Genomic DNA, 21,099 nt, shown 5'->3' on the forward strand with positions numbered 1-21,099 from the left:
AGAAAAGGAGAGGACCAAGGACAGAACCTCGGGGGGACACCTACAGTTAGTGGAAGTGAGGGTGAGGTGGAGTCATGAGAGGAGGCAGAGAAGGAACGGTCAGAGAGGTAGGAGGACAGCCAGGAGAGGGCAGTATCACGCAGACCAAGGGAGTGAAGGATTTGCAGGAGGAGAGGGTGGTCCACAGTGTCAAATGCAGGAAACAGGTCAAGGAGAGTAGTGACCCTTGGATTTACAGAAAGGAGGTAATTGCAGACTTTCATGAGGGCAGTTTCAGTGGAGTGCAGCGGACGGAAACCAGACTGGAAACGGTCAAGCCGTGAGTGGGAGGAAAGAAAGACAGGTGGTTGTAGACAATACGCTCAAGGAGTTTGAAGGCAAAAGGGAAAAAAGAGTTGAAGAGAATGGTTGGATCGAGATTAGGTTTTTTAAGAATAGGAGAGATGAGTGCATGCTTGAAGTCAGAGGGGGCAGTGCCTAATGACAGGGAGAGATTGAGGAGGTGGGCAAGATGGGAACATGCAGAAGAAGAGATGTAGCGGAGGAGGCGGTAAGGAATAGGGTCAAGTGGGGAGGTGGTGGTGGGGTTAGGAAGGGATGAGTACCATGACTTGCTCACCAGATACAGGGAAGAAAGATGTCAGAGTTGGTAGGGAAGGGGGGGGGGGGGGGGGCAGGGAATGGAAATAGGGGGTTGCTCAGGGTCTGGTGGGATGTGATGTCCTGGGATCTCCTGCTATACATTATGCATATGGATAGAATGTGAGTTTACTTAAACCATCTTTGACGGTACCAAATTCTGCGGTTTCCTGCCACTCTGACACTTATGTCAGTGTAATTTGCTGATGCAGATATGTCTATATACCCTGTACTTATCCTACAGTATATTGTCTTCAACTGTATGTCGCTGTTTCCTGTTATGATAGAAATATAGTATTTGACGGCAGATAAGAACCACTTGGCCAATCTAGTCTGACCCTTTTTTTTTTTAAATGATTATTCGTTTATATACTCTGTAATCGGGCGCTGCAGATCCCTTTTGGCGCCATATAAATAAAGTATAATAATATAAACTACAACAACAACCGTGGGTTCAAATTTGTTGACAAAACGCTGTTTAACCATTGCACAACTACAGATATTGTTGTCAAGGCAAAATGCTATTTAAATTTCTGTAAGAAACACAATTTTTTGTTTATACAATGTTTCCTTTGTTATCTAACCTTATTTATTTGTTTTAATATAACATGTTCTGAATAAGAAGCTTACTTCAGCCTCATTCACGTGTGTAATGTTCTCTATTTCACTGTGTATTTCCCACCAGGCCAGAGCAGGTAGACCGCCGCTTCTCCTGTGGCCATTAGGACTGCGCCATACTGTCCCAGCATCAGGTATAAGGTGGCGGGGCTGGCGGAAACATGGTCACACAGTGAGGTGCGCAGTGTGATCAGATTTCTGCGTCTAAAGGGCACATGAGCAGCTGACATTCATCACCAACTTGTGGATGTGTACGGTGGTAAAGTCATGTCATGGGAACAGGTTGGTGCACAGCCTGTGGTGGCCGTGCTTGGCCGGCGAGAACGCTGCTCATCTTGGACGTCTGTCCTGCCGTTATCATATATAGCGACAAGATGGATTTCATCACAGAAATTGGGCTTAAGGAGAATAACATGATTCACTTGAACCTCTTTCCTACTCGCAGGTTGGTTGAGCTTATAATGTACTTTACTTAACCTTTATTACGTCATACACCTTGTTCCCTGGTTGTAACAGTCTAACACTGCCCTATCATAGTGCTGATGCTGCCTTTCGTGGCCTTGCTGCCACTTTTAGTACCCATGGAATGTGCCCCTGTGGAATCACTTTCTATAAAGGGGACTAACTCAGTGCAACAAGTCATCTTTAAATGTAGAATAAAGTAACTCCCCAGCAAGCTGGAAATTGTTCTCTACCCTATTAACCCTTGTTACAGCTTTAGGGGATCTAATTATGATGGAATAACATAGTCCATGTGATCTGGGTGCAATCTAGAACCACACTGCAGTATGAGATTATACCGGGCAGATGTATTACTGAGCTACCGCTGGGACAAGGGTTCAGGAAGGTGGCTGTCCCTGCAATTGCTCAGGGTGCTAGCAGGACTCCTGCGCATGTATGGAATCTACTGGCCACGCATGTGTGGTGGACATTACAGTGGAGGGTTCTGGGAGAAGCCTCTGCCGGCTTTTTATGTGATCTGTAGCCTGTAGGCTATAACGTCATCCTCAGATGGCGGTTGCTGCGGGAGTCAAGCTCTGGAATACTTTGCATTCTGGAACTTTGTAAATCTCACAGTATCCCCCATAGAAATCTATAGGAGTTGCGGCTGCTGGCGGGAATGGAGGGATCACAGCAGATATCAAAGAGTAAACTTAAGGTCCGTACACATTAGACGATGTCGCTCTGTGAGTGACGTCGTCTAATGTTTCACCCTACCGGGCCGGCCGGTCAGTGGCCGACTGTACACACTGAGCGATATGACCGGTCATATCGCTTAGTGACGTCACGTCTCCGCCAGCCCTGCATGCAGGTCGTGGACAACAGCACTACCGACAGTGACGATCGTTGCCGACCCGCGGGGCCGCGCATCGGTCGTCGCTGGCGGCATACACACTCAGGGAGGGGGAAAATGAGCGATGTCACTCATTTTATTGCCAAGTGTGTATGGGCCTTTAAGGTGGATTCTAAATATTTACGGTGAATAAGCTGCAAATATTTAAAGACTAGTTACCAGCCTGTAAAAATGACGTAACAACATAAAAGTATTGTCAACGTTGGCGGCTGTGTGTGCCCAAACACTTGAATTGCTCCGTTAGGCGCCATCTAGTGGCTGACAGTTTGCAAAACACTTGAATTCCCCCTATAGAGGTGAAGAGCAGCGTTAGGCTTTTATTATATAGGATAAACGGACCCCTTAGTGAATTTGCTAAAGTAGCATCTTTATGCCTATAGCATGCAAAATCCTGATAACAGGTTACAGTCTTCTCTTGTTTTGGTACATCTCCCCCCAATTGATGAAAATGTTACACAAAGCAGCTACAGATGTGTTTAGCTAATGTGTCCCATAATTATTATTATTATCCTTTATTTATATGGCGCCGCAAGGGTTCCGCAGCGCCCAATTACAGAGTACATATGCACATAATCAAAACAGGAAAACAGTGACTTACAGCTGAAGACAATATAGGACAAGTACAGGGTAACTAAGCATAACTACACCAGTAGACAACACTGAGATAAGTATCAGGGTGGCTGAAAACTGCGGGATTTGGGCAGTTGAGGATTATTAACGTAAGAAAAGGATAAGGACATGAGGGAAGAGGGCCCTGCTCATGAGAGCTTACATTCTAAAGGAGAGGGGTAGACAGACAGGAGTGACACAGAAGGAGTAGACAGTGAGCATGGGAAGAGGGTTAGGAAGAGATTTGGCTGGGTTTGGTGAAGAAGTGGGTCATGGGAGCCCGTTTGACATTTTGTAGAGAGGTGGAGAGTCTGAGGGGAGAGGTAGGGAATTCCAGAGAAAGGGAGCAGCACGTGAGAAATCTTGTAGGTAGGAGTGGGAGGAAATAATCAGTCGGCAGAGCGAAGAGGACGGGTGGGAGTGTAAAGGGAGATAAGGTCAGAGATGTAAGTGGGAGAGGAGTGGGTGAGGGCTTTGTAAGTGAGTGTGAGAAGTCTGAATTGGATTCTGGAAGACTCTAAAACAGCTCTGCTATACTGAATATTATATAAATACATTGCACAACATTGCATGTCTGTACTGCATAATGCAGCGTACCTAGGCTGGATACCTCATACGCTATGTACTGTGTAATAAAGTGTGTAATGCAGAGGTTACAAAACTGTGATCAGTACATGGGAATGAATGTGTACAAATGAATAACTTTTTAAAATCAAATTAATATCTGAATTTATAGTGATTTTGTACAGCTGTGGACACTCCTGGATTTACACTCGTATTCCTATAATACATAAATAAATAAATAAATAAATAAGGGGCTTTGACTGGTTTTGTTCTCGGGTCAATCAGAAATTCTGTAAAAGAACAACTTGGTGCATCATTTTGTCCTGCAGTTTTGACAAGTATCCACAAGGTGGCGATATTTGCCTTTAATAGATATCGCCATTCAAGGAAACCAATTTAAAAAAAATTAACATTCCCCTCCTGTGGTGCCAGTCTCTCCAGAGCCAGATGAAGGTCCTAATCGGCCTGGAACTGAAATTTATGAAGGGCCTATTGTGTGTTGCAGTCAATAGGTCGATATATATATATTTATTTTGAGGCGGGCCGGCTCTTCCACGTCACTAGTAGGGGTGAGCCTGAGCTGTCGGCATCAGTGAATGGGGTGTGCCCTGCACCTCCGAATGTGCTGGGCTTCCCCTTTCATGTGAATAGATGCGGTGCGCATGGCATCCATTCACGCGGTGGCAACAGCAGCATGGCAGGCTGTTCTAGCGGAGCGCCGCTGAAGGGGCAGGGCGCATATTGCTCTTTAAAAATTGGGCAGGGGACGCAACGCCTTGCTAAAACAGTTTGCATGAACACTATGTATAGTCTGCCACACAAGTATATCTAGGTTTCAGGGCATCAGCGTGTGGTTGTTCACTGGCATACATGGTCAGGGCCGGTTGTAGACCATGTGGTGCCCAGTAGTTGTGCCCCCAGTAGTTGTGACCCCTGTACATGTGCCCCCAGTAGTTGTGACCCCTGTAGATGTGCCTCCAGTAGTTGTGACCCCTGTAGATTTGCCCCCTGTAGATGTGCCCCCAGTAGTTGTGACCCCTGTAGATTTGCCCCCTGTAGATGTGCCCCCAGTAGTTGTGACCCCTGTAGTTATGCCCCCAGTAGATGTGCCGCCAGTAGAGATGCCCCTGTAGTTATGCCCCCTAGTAGCGCCACTTACAAATACACAAAAAAAAACAATACTCACCAGCCCCGCTCCTGCTTCCCGACCGACCGCTGCTGCTCCGTCTCTGGCTGCCCGCTCCTCAGATCGCACAGACACTAGAGGTCAATTAGCCGGAGTGTGGGGTGCGGGTGGGCAGTGGGCACCTGCGGGGTGACTGTGGCCGCCAGCACCCCATATGTGGCCGCCAGCACCCCAGGAGCCCACCCTGCTTGCCCCTGCCTAGATCCGCTACTGTACATGGTGCAACTACTTTGCCATGAGGCTGGCTACATCTGTATGTCTTATTATAATTGTGCATCGGGGCAAGCTGCCATTGATGCCGTGAGTGCCGGCAGTTCTCTTGGATGAGAGAAAAAAAAATGAATACAATATATATAAATATCTTTTTGACGTCACATGCTGTGTTGTCACCCGGCGCGGAGGAGGTGCCGCCGAGACATAACGTGTATGCGGCGCAGGGAAGGCAGCAGGGAAAGCCTTCCACTGTCTCCATGTGAGCAGCGCCGCGGCCGGGGGATGGGGGTCTCAAGTGTAGAGGGTGGAGGGGGCGGCGCTCGCCTAAGACACCACAGGTTGCTGCAGAAGAAGATAAACATTTTTTCCTCAGTACTGCAACACAGAGATCTGTGATCCTGGGGGCCTATTTTGGAGGGTGGGCCTGGAGCTAAAGCTCCATGAGCCCCATTGTTAATCCGGCCCATGCTTCCATACAGTGAGTGGCTGCCAAAACTCTGATTTGTGGATAGCAACAGCCACCAATCAGCATTCACTGTCTGGCTGCATCCTGGGAGGTAGCTAGAGAAGCTGTCTCACCGCTCTGATTGTTTCACTACCACCTGCCCCTGCCCGGAGGCCCCTTGAATTGTGGGGCCTTGGGCAGCTGCCCAGTGTGCATCATACTTGCCTACCCTCCTGGAAAGGCCGGGAGGCTCCCGTAAATGGGGTGGTGGGCAAGTGTCTCACTTTTTCTGACAGCCCCCGCACTCCCCCTCGGCCGCCCACAGCAGAGAACAAGTGGGCGGTAAGAGGGGGATACGATGATGCAATTTGCGCTATTTCGCATCATCGTAGCTCCACCCCCCCACTGTACAGTGCCTGTTTTCTCTGCACTGTCTAGCGGGGCACGGCCACGATGACGCAAATATAGTGCCACGCCCCCAGACCGCTCACTTTCCCCATCGGACACGCCCCCAGACCGCCCACATTGCCGTTGGACACGCCTCCATTAGCCTACCATGCTGCAGCCTCACAGAAGATGTACGTTAAGATGGCCTGATTGAGGTATACTTACACGCTTCTGTGAATTTAGCCTTGAATTTTAAAGCAGCACTAGTATTAAGGGCAAAGCCTGACCTTTCACTTATTACTGTCGCTTTCAAATTAGAAGCCAAACCCAACAGGAAGTGGCGTAAATATCCAGTTATGTTTGTCAGCGATCAGTCTCTCAGTCCTGTAGGCTGAGGCTCCGTAGATGTCTAGAGTCAGAGTCGCAGTGATTATGGGAAAGCGCTGAGTATACTGCTCTGTACCAGCTGATCTCCCAGGAGGAAACAGACCATACAACGGTTACCTGTAGTCTTACACGTCCGGCAGTTCATTACCACTTGTCTCCAGACCTCTGCGTAATTCCTTGGTAATGCAAATTTACAGGATACTATGCTGCGGGTCTGACATCGGCCAGCCTCCAATCCCATTTTAATGGAATTAAATGATATTAATGTGGTTTGGGGCCTGATTCAGATATGTATGCTAATGCATTCACAGCGGCTAACCCCGTGCACAGCGGATATGCGCAAATAATAAGATTTTACTTACCGATAAATCTATTTCTCGTAGTCCGTAGTGGATGCTGGGGACTCCGTCAGGACCATGGGGATTAGCGGCTCCGCAGGAGACAGGGCACAAAAATAAAGCTTTAGGATCAGGTGGTGTGCACTGGCTCCTCCCCCTATGACCCTCCTCCAAGCCTCAGTTAGGATACTGTGCCCGGACGAGCGTACACAATAAGGAAGGATTTTGAATCCCGGGTAAGACTCATACCAGCCACACCAATCACACCGTACAACTTGTGATCTGAACCCAGTTAACAGTATGACAAACGTAGGAGCCTCTGAACAGACGGCTCACAACAATAACAACCCGATTTTTTTGTAACAATAACTATGTACAAGTATTGCAGACAATCCGCACTTGGGATGGGCGCCCAGCATCCACTACGGACTACGAGAAATAGATTTATCGGTAAGTAAAATCTTATTTTCTCTGACGTCCTAGTGGATGCTGGGGACTCCGTCAGGACCATGGGGATTATACCAAAGCTCCCAAACGGGCGGGAGAGTGCGGATGACTCTGCAGCACCGAATGAGAGAACTCCAGGTCCTCTTTAGCCAGGGTATCAAATTTGTAGAATTTTACAAACGTGTTCTCCCCCGACCACGTAGCTGCTCGGCAGAGTTGTAATGCCGAGACCCCTCGGGCAGCCGCCCAGGATGAGCCCACCTTCCTTGTGGAATGGGCCTTGACAGATTTAGGCTGTGGCAGGCCTGCCACAGAATGTGCAAGTTGAAATGTGCTACAAATCCAACGAGCAATCGTCTGCTTAGAAGCAAGAGCACCCAGTTTGTTGGGTGCATACAGGATAACAGCAAGTCAGTTTTCCTGACTCCAGCCGTCCTGGAAACCTATATTTTCAGGGCCCTGACAACATCTAGCAACTTGGAGTCCTCCAAGTCCCTAGTAGCCGCAGGTACCACAATAAGCTGGTTGACACCACCTTAGGAAGAAACTGGGGACGAGTCCGCAGCTCTGCCCTGTCCGAATGGACAATCAGATATGGCTTTTGTGTGACAAAGCCGCCAATTCTGACACTCGCCTGGCCGAGGCCAGGGCCAACAGCATGGTCACTTTTCATGTGAGATATTTCAAATCCACAGATTTGAGCGGTTTAAAATGCGATTTGAGGAATCCCAGAACTACAATGAGATCCCACAGTGCCACTGGAGGCACAAAAAAGGGGTTGTATATGCAATACTCCCTTGACAAACTTCTGGACTTCAGGAATTGAAGCCAATTCTTTCTGGAAGAAAATTGACAGGGCCGAAATTTGAACCTTAATGGACCCCAATTTGAGGCCCATAGACACTCCTGTTTGCAGGAAATGCAGGAATCGACCGAGTTGAAATTTCTTCGTGGGGCCTTCCTGGCCTCACACCACGCAACATATTTTCGCCACATGTGGTGATAATGTTGTGCGGTCACCTCCTTCCTGGCTTTGACCAGGGTAGGAATGACCTCTTCCGGAATGCCTTTTTCCCTTAGGATCTGGCGTTCCACCGCCATGCCGTCAAACGCAGCCGCGGTAAGTCTTGGAACAGACCTGGTACTTGCTGAAGCAAGTCCCTTCTTAGCGGCAGAGGCCATGAGTCCTCTGTGAGCATTTCTTGAAGTTCCGGGTGCCACGTCCTTCTTGGCCAATCCGGAGCCACGAGTATAGTTCTTACTCCTCTACGTCTTATAATTCTCAGTACCTTGGGTATGAGAAGCAGAGGAGGGAACACATACACCGACTGGTACACCCACGGTGTTACCAGAACGTCCACAGCTATTGCCTGAGGGTCTCTTGACCTGGCGCAATACCTGTCCAGTTTTTTGTTCAGGCGGGACGCCATCATGTCCACCTTTGGTCTTTCCCAACGGTTCACAATCATGTGGAAGACTTCCAGATGAAGTCCCCACTCTCCCGGGTGGAGGTCGTGCCTGCTGAGGAAGTCTGCTTCCCAGTTGTCCACTCCCGGAATGAACACTGCTGACAGTGCTATCACATGATTTTTCGCCCAGCGAAGAATCCTTGCAGTTTCCGCCATTGCCCTCCTGCTTCTTGTGCCGCCCTGTCTGTTTACGTGGGCGACTGCCGTGATGTTGTCCCACTGGATCAATACCGGCTGACCTTGAAGCAGAGGTCTTGCTACGCTTAGAACATTGTAAATTGCCCTTAGCTCCAGTATATTTATGTGGAGAGAAGTCTCCAGACTTGATCACACTCCCTGGAAATTTTTTCCCTGTGTGACTGCTCCCCAGCCTCTCAGGCTGGCATCCGTGGTCACCAGGACCCAGTCCTGAATGCCGAATCTGCGGCCCTTTAGTAGATGAGCACTCTGCAGCCACCGCAGAAGAAACACCCTTGTCCTTGGAGACAGGGTTATCCGCTGATGCATCTGAAGATGCGATCCGGACCATTTTTCCAGCAGATCCCACTGAAAAGTTCTTGCGTGAAATCTGCCGAATGGAATCGCTTCGTAAGAAGCCACCATTTTTCCCAGGACCCTTGTGCAATGATGCACTGACACTTTTCCTGGTTTTAGGAGGTTTCTGACTAGCTCGGATAACTCCCTGGCTTTCTTCTCCGGGAGAAACACCTTTTTCTGGACTGTGTCCAGAATCATTCCTAGGAACAGCAGACGTGTCGTCGGAAACAGCTGCGGTTTTGGAATATTTAGAATCCACCCGTGCTGTCGTAGAAACTACTTGAGATAGTGCTACTCCGACCTCCAACTGTTCTCTGGACCTTGTCCTTATCAGGAGATCGTCCATTTTCTTTGAAGAAGAATCATCATTTCGGCCATTACCTTGGTAAGGACCCGGGGTGCCGTGGACAATCCAACCGGCAGCGTCTGAAACTGATAGTGACAGTTCTGTACCACGAACCTGAGGTACCCTTGGTGAGAAGGGCAAATTGGGACATGGAGGTAAGCATCCCTGATGTCCCGGGACACCATATAGTCCCCTTCTTCCTGGTTCGCTATCACTGCTCTGAGTGACTCCATCTTGATTTGAACCTTTGTATGTAAGTGTTCAAATATTTCAGATTTAGAATAGGTCTCACCGAGCCGTCTGGCTTCAGTACCACAATATAGTGTGGAATAATACCCCTTTCCTTGTTGTAGGAGGGGTACTTTGATTATCACCTGCTGGGAATACAGCTTGTGAATTGTTTCCACTACTGCCTCCCTGTCGGAGGGAGACGTTGGTAAAGCAGACTTCAGGAACCTGCGAGGGGGAGACGTCTCGAATTTCCAATCTGTACCCCTGGGATACTACTTGTAGGATCCAGGGGTCCACTTGCGAGTGAGCCCACTGCGTGCTGAAACTCTTGAGACGACCCCCCCACCGCACCTGAGTCCGCTTGTACGGCCCCAGCGTCATGCTGAGGACTTGGCAGAAGCGGTGGAGGGCTTCTGTTCCTGGGAATGGGCTGCCTGCTGCAGTCTTCTTCCCTTTCCTCTATCCCATGGCAGATATGACTGGCCTTTTGCCCGCTTGCCCTTATGGGGACGAAAGGACTGAGGCTGAAAAGACGTTGTCTTTTTCTCCTTTATACGGCAATACTTCTATGTGCCGTTTGGAATCTGCATCACCTGACCACTGTCGTGTCCATAAACAACTTCTGGCAGATATGGACATCGCACTTACTCTTGATGCCAGAGTGCAAATATCCCTCTGTGCATCTCGCATATATAGAAATGCATCCTTTAAATGCTCTATAGTCAATAAAATACTGTCCCTGTCAAGGGTATCAATATTTTCAGTCAGGGAATCCGACCAAGCCACCCCAGCGCTGCACATCCAGGCTGAGGCGATCGCTGGTCGCAGTATAACACCAGTATGTGTGTATATACTTTTTAGGATATTTTCCAGCCTCCTATCAGCTGGCTCCTTGAGGGCGGCCCTATCTGGAGACGGTACCGCCACTTGTTTTGATAAGCGTGTGAGCGCCTTATCCACCCTAAGGGGTGTTTCCCAACGCGCCCTAACTTCTGGCGGGAAAAGGTATACCGCCAATATTTTCTATCGGGGGAAACCCACGCATCATCACACACTTCATTTAATTTATCTGATTCAGGAAAAACTACAGGTAGTTTTTTCACACTCCACATAATACCCTTTTTTGTGGTACTTGTAGTATCAGAAATATGTAACACCTCCTTCATTGCCCTTAACAAGTAACGTGTGGCCCTAAAGGAAAATACGTTTGTTTCTTCACCGTCGACACTGGAGTCAGTGTCCGTGTCTGTGTCGACCGACTGAGGTAAAAGGACGTTTTAACGCCCCTGACGGTGTTTGAGACGCCTGGACAGGTACTAATTGGTTTGCCGGCCGTCTCATGTCGTCAATCGACCTTGCAGCGTGTTAACATTATCACGTAATTCCTTAAATAAGCCATCCATTCCGGTGTCGACTCCCTAGAGAGTGACATCACCATTACAGGCAATTGCTCCGCCTCCTCACCAACATCGTCCTCATACATGTCGACACACACGTACCGACACACAGCACACACACAGGGAATGCTCTGATAGAGGACAGGACCCCACTAGCCCTTTGGGGAGACAGAGGGAGAGTTTGCCAGCACACACCAAAATGCTATAATTATACAGGGACAACCTTTATATAAGTGTTTTTCCCTTATAGCATCTTAATATATATATATAATCATATCGCCAAATAAGTGCCCCCCCTCTCTGTTTTAACCCTGTTTCTGTAGTGCAGTGCAGGGGAGAGCCTGGGAGCCTTCCCACCAGCATTTCTGTGAGGGAAAATGGCGCTGTGTGCTGAGGAGAATAGGCCCCGCCCCCTTTTCGGCGGGCTTCTTCTCCCGTTTTTCTGAGACCTGGCAGGGGTTAAATACATCCATATAGCCCCAGGGGCTATATGTGATGTATTTTTTAGCCAGAACAAGGTATTCTCATTGCTGCCCAGGGCGCCCCCTGCAGCGCCCTGCACCCTCCGTGACCGCTGGTGTGAAGTGTGTGACAACAATGGCGCACAGCTGCAGTGCTGTGCGCTACCTCATGAAGACTGAAAAGTCTTCTGCCGCCGGTTTCTGGACCTCTTCGCTTTTCGGCATCTGCAAGGGGGTCGGCGGCGCGGCTCCGGGACCGGACTCCATGGCTGGGCCTGTGTTCGATCCCTCTGGAGCTAATGGTGTCCAGTAGCCTAAGAAGCCAATCCATCCTGCACGCAGGTGAGTTCACTTCTTCTCCCCTAAGTCCCTCGTTGCAGTGAGCCTGTTGCCAGCAGGACTCACTGTAAAATAAAAAACCTAAAAACTTTTTCTAAGCAGCTCTTTAGGAGAGCCACCTAGATTGCACCCTGCTCGGACGGGCACAAAAACCTAACTGAGGCTTGGAGGAGGGTCATAGGGGGAGGAGCCAGTGCACACCACCTGATCCTAAAGCTTTATTTTTGTGCCCTGTCTCCTGCGGAGCCGCTAATCCCCATGGTCCTGACGGAGTCCCCAGCATCCACTAGGACGTCAGAGAAATGCAAATGACAGACCTCTGGATCACCGGCGGCTTCTCTGAGCCAAGCAACAGAGTACGTATATGCAGAAGCGGTCACAGATCCTTCGATATTAGACTCCAAGGGGTCTATTCATGAAGCAGTGAAAAGTGTAGAGAAGTGACCCTGTGGAGAAGTTGCCCATGGCAACCAATCAGCTGCTCTGTACAATTGTATAGTATGCAAATGATAAATGTTACTTCAATGCTGATTGGTTGCCACGGGCAACTTCTCCGCTGGCTCACTTCTCCACACGTTTCACTGCTTCTTGAATAGGGGCAGACTAGATGGGCCAAGTGGTTCTTATCTGCTGTCAAATTCTATGTTTCTGTGTTTCTATGACCCCCAGGTAACCCTATGGTAACAGGAATAGAAATGTTGGTGCCATGTTTTGTGCATATACAGGACCTGCCTTTTTGCCTCCACTCCATTACTCCAGGTGATATTAATAGTTCCAGCACAATACACAGCGAGTCACACACACACACACTGACTCATCGGCCCATTCCCCGTCCTACCGCACTCTCAGCCCCCTGGCTCCAAACAGAACCTGGATTACCGTCACTTCTTAATCATTCCCACTGAAATCAGATTTCAGGAGTTTGTCCTATTGTACACAGGAGCACGGTGGGAATGGTGTGCCCAGCATCTGTCAGCCTGTAGGCTTCATGTATGTACCTGTATGTAAACCACCAGTCATTGCACAGAGAACATGGACTAACCAGCAATATTACACATCTGACCCGCTGCTGTATAATTGCCACAATTGCTCTGTGCCACAGAACACCAGAAACCTGCACAGCAGACATTAGGGATGGATAACGTCATAGGCAAACGCAGGAAAGGGGGGTTTCTGGTTGCCCAGAGAGTAGCTACTAGGAAGAAGAGACAGGAGCTTTACCGTGAGGTGGGAGAATGTGTGCTTAGAAAGTGCAGTACTGGGTCTATTGTGTTTGTGTATTTATTATGATATGATTAACCTTTTTCTGACCGCTTATATACATTTAAATATTGGTTACCGCCTATACTATAGACCAATGTTAAATAGCAATACTGTATGCCAAACAGCATCCAGTGTATAAAAAGACCTACCTACCACATACATCTCACGTCAAGAGTAGCAGCTACGGGAGCCTTTTACATATCATCCTGTTAATTCAGACTCGTCTAAGAGTTCATAGGTCACGGAAAAAGTATTGGAGTTAAGGGAGGGGGAGGGACTGCCTGTAGTTAGGGGTTTTATTATCCCTGAATAATTACAGATTACTTGTGTACCACAGTGATTAGTGCTACAATCTCACAGCACCGGGGTTGGGTTCAATTCCCACCAGTACTTAATGTGTAGAGTTTGTATGTTCTCTCTGTATTTGTATGGGTAACATCCAGCACTCCAAAGACATGGGTCAATGGCCTGCCAATATTAACCCTAGAGTGTGTGGGGTAGGGCAGAGGTTCTCAAAAGCGGTCCTCAAGGCACCTCAACGTTCCAGGTTTTCAGTTTATCCATGCTGCGTATGACAATTTATCTGACTTTGATAGGCACCAATTTGCTTATAGACAGAATAGATCGACTGAGGATGCATTGATTTCTGTGGTCCATTATTCCCTGTGTCACCTAATAAGGCCTAACACTTATATTAGAGTACTATTTGTTGGTGACAGTTTAGCATTCAATGCCATCCTCTCTCTACTGCTTTGATTAGTAAATTGAACCTAGGATTCTCTTTTACATTGTGTAATTGGATTTTTTTTAAAATAAAGACCGAAACAAGGGGCTGATTCAGACTGGATAGCTGCAGCAATCGCAGTCTGAATGCTTTTGTGGAATGCACACTGCACGTGCGCACCCTGGGAGCCTAGCGAGATGCTAAAAGCGTCTCAGGGCTGCAATTGCCCCTGCCTGATTGACAGGCCGAGGCGGTCGCGGAGAGGGGGCCTACCAATGGCGTTAGAACGTTGGAGGGGGGGGGTGTCCGGACAGTTGCGGGCCACGGCGGCTGCGTGACATCACACAGCCGCTGCGACCCAGGACACGGCGGTTAGCCCCCTGCCAGCACGCAGGAGCTGCGCTGGCAGGGAGCTACTCAGTGGGTGCAAAAGCAATGCCGCTGTGCGATGCCTGACTAGCCTTGTGCTTGGTGTCCCCCCGCATGGTAGAGTAAATGATTGTAGATGTACTACATTTAGCACATCTACGAACAGCAAGTTAGACTGGGACGTTTGGAGTGATCCGGTAAGATTAGCACAGGTACCCCAACAGGGGTGTGTTTTAAGACCACTTTTATGCGCACTATTCACCTATGATTTTGTTCCATCGTTTGATTAAAACTCTTATAAAATTGGCCGATACGACAGTAGTGGGGCTAATATCAGATGGGGATGAGACATTTAACGGTGAAGAGGGGGATCATTTGGTTAGATGAGCGAGACCAATTTATTTTTGTTTTTAATTTAATTTAAAAAAAAAAAAAAAAAAAACACTGAAGAAAGGATTTTAGGAAGACAAATCAGGCCCGATTCAAACCTGATCGCTACGGTGCGTTTTTGCAGCGGTCTGTGATCAGACAGCCGCCGCCCATGGAGTGAAAGCCCACCCCGTGCAAGTGTGCGATTGCATGTGTACGGCGTACGAAAAATTCCGCCGGACAGCTGCAAATCCGTTCGCAACTCACGCACCAGCTAATGATTTTTCCAGTGTGTGCAATCTGTGCGCAGCCCAGGACTTACTCCTCCAGTGTGAGGAGAACGGGCTGATCGGGGTTGGAGCTGACACACACCCGCCCTGAAAACTATTCGATAATCGTCCGCTGTGCCATTTTGCACAATCGCCATCAGATCTGAATCGGGCCCCAAGTCTATTACTACCGGTATTTATTGCAAATTTGGAGGTTGAAAAAAGTAAGAGATTTTAAATTATTGGGAAACATTAGCTCGGAAGATTTGTCATGGACGTCTAATGTTGCAATTGTGGTTAAGTAGTAGCAAGGTGTGTTTATATTTTTTGGGGGGAAATTGAGGGCAGTAAATTTGCCCAAGAACGAATGAATTTCTACCACTGCGTTACTGAAAGCGTCCTAACTTACTATATCTCCGTTTGGTACAGAAATTGCACCAAATTAGACTAAGCAGTTAGCGTGAGTGGTCAAAACAGCTGGGAATATTATTGGTACGGAGTTGCCCACCGTTTAAGAAATGTATATTAGGAGCAGTTTACGGAAAGGAAATAGTATTTTAAAAGATTGCGAGCATCCATATCACAGTATATGTTCTTACATTCGAAAAGGCGTTTTCGCTGTGTCAAATCTAAAACCTAATAGTATAGAAACAGGTTTTTCCATAAATTATTGGAAGAATGAACCTGGTTGGGAAGTTTGAATAGATATGGTTTCTAAATTGTTGTGTATGTGGTTGATCAGGATTTAAAAGTCATCGGGAGTCAGAGTTGATACGATCATTCACACTGACATGCGGGGGGACGCCCCGCATGTCAGTGCTGCCCCCCCCCTTCCCACACAGAAGTGCAAAGGCATCGCACAGCGGTGATGCCTTTGACCTTCAAGAGTAGCTCCCGACCAGCGCAGCTTTAGCACGCTGGCCGGGAGCTACTCGTCAGTCCCCGGCCCGCAGCGGCTGCATGTGATGTCACGCAGCTGCTGCGGCTCGCCCCCCCCCCCAACGGTCCGGCTACATCTGCCTTGGCCGGACCACGACCCCTATACGGCGGTTTAACGCCACCGTCCAGCCCCCTCCCATCCAGCGACCGCCTCTGCGGCGATCGCTAGGCAACGACGGCTGGCATGCGCTGGCGCACTGCGGTGTCGGCACATGTGCAGTTCCAACCAGATCTCTGTGGAATGACCCCCATTGATCTGTACAATTTACTGTTTTGCACAATGACAAAAGTATATAAAACCTGGACCGCTGATGTATGGAGAAGAGTGTAAGCTCCACTGGGGCAGGGATAGATGTGGATTATTAAATAAATATTCCATGAAAAAATAAGAATTTACTTACCGATAATTCTATTTCTCGGAGTCCGTAGTGGATGCTGGGGTTCCTGAAAGGACCATGGGGAATAGCGGCTCCGCAGGAGACAGGGCACAAAAAAGTAAAGCTTTTACCAGATCAGGTGGTGTGCACTGGCTCCTCCCCCTATGACCCTCCTCCAGACTCCAGTTAGGTACTGTGCCCGGACGAGCGTACACAATAAGGGAGGCAATTTGAATCCCGGGTAAGACTCATACCAGCCACACCAATCACACCGTACAACTTGTGATCTAAACCCAGTTAACAGTATGATAACAGAAAGAGCCTCTTAAAGATGGCTCCTTAACAATATAACCCGAATTTGTTAACAATAACTATGTACAGTATTGCAGATAATCCGCACTTGGGATGGGCGCCCAGCATCCACTACGGACTCCGAGAAATAGAATTATCGGTAAGTAAATTCTTATTTTCTCTATCGTCCTAAGTGGATGCTGGGGTTCCTGAAAGGACCATGGGGATTATACCAAAGCTCCCAAACGGGCGGGAGAGTGTGGATGACTCTGCAGCACCGAATGAGAGAATTCCAAGTCCTCTTTTGCCAGGGTATCAAATTTGTAGAATTTTACAAACGTGTTTTCCCCCGACCACGTAGCTGCTCGGCAGAATTGTAATGCCGAGACCCCTCGGGCAGCCGCCCAAGATGAGCCCACCTTCCTTGTGGAATGGGCCTTAACAGATTTAGGCTGTGGCAGGCCTGCCACAGAATGAGCAAGTTGAATTGTGTTACAAATCCAACGAGCAATCGTCTGCTTAGAAGCAGGGGCACCCAACTTGTTGGGTGCATATAGTATCAACAGCGAGTCAGATTTTCTGACTTCAGCCGTCCTTGAAATGTATATTTTTAAGGCTCTGACAACGTCCAACAACTTGGAGTCCTCCAAGTCGCCAGAGGCCGCAGGCACCACAATAGGTTGGTTCAGGTGAAACGCTGATACCACCTTAGGGAGAAAATGCGGACGAGTCCTCAGTTCTGCCCTATCCGAATGGAAGATTAGATAAGGGCTTTTATAAGATAAAGCCGCCAATTCAGATACTCTCCTGGCGGAAGCCAGGGCCAGTAACATAGTCACTTTCCATGTGAGATATTTAAAATCCACCTTTTTCAATGGTTCAAACCAATGGGATTTGAGGAAATCTAAAACTACATTTAGATCCCACGGTGCCACCGGAGGCACCACAGGAGGCTGTATATGCAGTACTCCTTTAACAAAAGTCTGTACCTCAGGAACTGAGGCCAATTCTTTTTGGAAGAATATTGACAGGGCCGAAATTTGAACCTTAATAGATCTCAATTTGAGACCCCTAGACAATCCTGATTGTAGGAAATGTAGGAAACGACTCAGTTGAAATTCCTCCGTCGGAACACTCCAATCCTCGCACCACGCGACATATTTTCGCCAAATGCGGTGATAATGTTTCGCGGTGACTTCCTTCCTTGCCTTAATCAAGGTAGGAATGACTTCTTCTGGAATGCCTTTCCCTTTTAGGATCTGGCGTTCAACCGCCATGCCGTCAAACGCAGCCGCGGTAAGTCTTGAAAGAGACAGGGACCCTGTTGTAGCAGGTCCCTTCTCAGAAGTAGAGGGCACGGGTCGTCCGTGACCAACTCTTGAAGTTCCGGGTACCAAGTCCTTCTTGGCCAATCCGGAGCCACTAGTATTTCTTACTCCTCCTCACCGTATAATCTTCAATACCTTTGGTATGAGAGGCAGAGGAGGAAACACATATACTGATTTGTACACCCAAGGTGTTACCAGTGCGTCCACAGCTATTGCCTGTGGATCTCTTGACCTGGCGCAATACTTGTCCAGTTTCTTGTTGAGGCGAGACGCCATCATGTCTACCATTGGTCTTTCCCAACAGTTTATTAGCATGTGGAAGACTTCTGGATGAAGACCCCCCTCTCCCGGGTGTATATCGTGTCTGCTGAGGAAGTCTGCTTCCCAGTTGTCCACGCCCGGGAAGAACACTGCTGACAGTGCTATTACGTGATTCTCCGCCCAGCGAAGAATCTTGGCAGCTTCTGCCATTGCACTCCTGCTTCTTGTGCCGCCCTGTCTGTTTACATGGGCGACCGCCGTGATGTTGTCCGACTGAATCAACACCGGTTTTCCTTGCAGGAGTGGTTCCGCCTGGCTTAGAGCATTTTAGATTGCTCTTAGTACCAGAATGTTTATGTGAATAGACTTTTCCAGGTTCGTCCATACCCCCTGGAAGTTTCTTCCTTGTGTGACTGCTCCCCAACCTCTCAGGCTGGCGTCCGTGGTCACCAGGATCAAATCCTGTATGCCGAATCTGCGGCCCTCCAATAGATGAGCCTTTTGCAACCACCACAGAAGATATACCCTTGTCCTTGGCGACAGGGTTATTCGCAGGTGCATCTGAGGATGCGACCCTGACCATTTGTCCAACAGATCCCTTTGGAAAATTCTTGCATGGAATCTGCCGAATGGAATTGCTTCGTAAAAAGCCACCATTTTTCCCAGGACTCTTGTGCATTGATGTACAGACACCTTTCCTGGTTTTAGGAGGTTCCTGACAGGTCGGATAACTCCTTGGCTTTTTCCTCGGGAAGAAAAACCTTTTTCTGAACCGTGTCCAGAATCATCCCTAGGAACAGCAGACGTATCGTCGGAAAACAGCTGCGATTCTTGGAATATTTAGAATCCAGTCGTGCCGTCGAAGAACTACTTTAGATAGTGCTCTTCCGACCTCCAACTGTTCTCTGGAACTTGCCCTTTTTAGGTCGTGCAAGTAAGGGATAATTTAGATGCCTTTTTTCTTTGAAGAAACATCTTGTCGGCCATTACCTTGGTAAAAAGGCCCGGGGTGCCGTGGATAATTCAAACGGCATCGTCTGAAACTGATATTGACAGTTCTGTACCACGAACCAGAGGTACCCTTGATGAGAAGGACAAATTTTGGACATGGAGGTAATCCTTGATGTCCAGGGACACCATATAGTCCCCTTTTTTCCGGTTCGCTATCACTGCTCTGAGTGACTTTATCTCGATTTGAACCTTTTATGTAAGTGTTCAAAACATTTTAGATTTAGACTATGTGTCACCAAGCCGTCTGGCTTCAGTACCACAATATAGTGTGGAAAAATAATACCCTTTTCCTTGTCGTAGGAGGGGTACTTTGATTATCACCTGCTGGATATACAGCTTGTGAATTGTTTCCAATGCTGCCTCCCTGTCGGAGGGAGCCGTTGGTAAAGCAGACTTCAGGAAGCTGCGAGGAGAAGATGTCTCGACTCTCCAATCTTTACCCCTGGGATAATACTCGTACGATCTAGGGGTCAACTTGCGAGTGATCCCACTGCGCCCTGAGACTCTTGAGACTACCCCCCCACCTTGAGTCCGCTTGCACGGCCCCAGCGTCATGCTGAGGACTTGGCAGACGCGGTGGAGGGCTTCTTTTCCTGGGAAAGGGCTGCCTGCTGCAGTCTACTTCCCTTACCTCTATGTCTGGGCAGATATGACTGGCCTTTTGCCTGCATGCCCTCATGGGAAAGGAAAGATTGAGGCTGAAAAGACGGTGTCTTTTTTAGCTGAGATGTAACTTGGGGTAAAAAAGGTTGGATTTCCCAGCTGTTGCTGTGGTCCCCAGGTCCGATGGACCGACCCCCAAATAACTCCTTCCCTTTATACAGCAATACTTCCATCTGCCGTATGGGATCTGTATCACCTGACCACTGTCGTGTCCCTGACATCTTCTGGGAGATATGGACAACGCACTTATCTTGATGCCAGAGAGCAAATATCCCTCTGTGCATCTCACATACATATATATAGAATGCATCCTATTAAATGCTCTACATGAATAAAATATTTTCAGTCAGGGAATCCGACCAAGCCAACCCAGCACTGCATCTCCAGGCTGATGGCGATCGCTGGTCGCAGTATAACCACCGTATGTGTGTATATACTTTTTAGGATATTTTTCCAGCTTCCTATCAGCTGGCTCCTTGAGGGCGGCCGTATCTGGAGACGGTAACGCCACTTGATAAGCGTGTGAGCGCCTTATCACCCTAAGGGGTGTTTCCCAACGTACCCTAATTTCTGGCGGGAAAGGGTATAACGCCAATATTTGCTATCGGGGTAACCCTACGCATCATCACACACTTCATTTTATTTTATCTGATTCAGGAAAAACTACAGGTAGTTTTTTCACTCCCACATAATACCCTTTCTTGTGGTACTTGTAGTATCAGAAACACGTAACACCTCCTTCATTGCCCTTAACGTGTGGCCCTAATGAGAAATACGTTTGTTTATTCACCGTCGACACTGTATTCAGTGTCCGTGTCTGTGTCTGTGTCGACCGACTGAGGTAAATGGGCGTTTTTAAAACCCCTGACGGTGTTTCTGAGACGCCTGGACCGGTCCTAATAGATTGTCGGCCGTCTCATGTCGTCAACCGACCTTGCAGCGTGTTGACATTCTCACGTAATTCTCTAAATAAGCCATCCATTCCGGTGTCGACTCCCTAGAGAGTGACATCACCATTACAGGCAATTTCTCCGCCTCCTCACCAACATCGTCCTCATACATGTCGACACACACGTACCGACACACAGCACACACACCGGGAATGCTCTGACAGAGGACAGGACCCACTAGCCCTTTGGGGAGACAGAGGGAGAGTCTGCCAGCACACACCAAAAACGCTATAATTATATAGGGACAACCTTATATAAGTGTTTCTCCCTTATAGCATCTTTTATATATATACAATATCGCCAAAATCAGTGCCCCCC

Source organism: Pseudophryne corroboree, chromosome 3 (assembly GCF_028390025.1).
Source record: "Pseudophryne corroboree isolate aPseCor3 chromosome 3, aPseCor3.hap2, whole genome shotgun sequence".
Lineage (NCBI taxonomy): Eukaryota > Metazoa > Chordata > Amphibia > Anura > Myobatrachidae > Pseudophryne > Pseudophryne corroboree.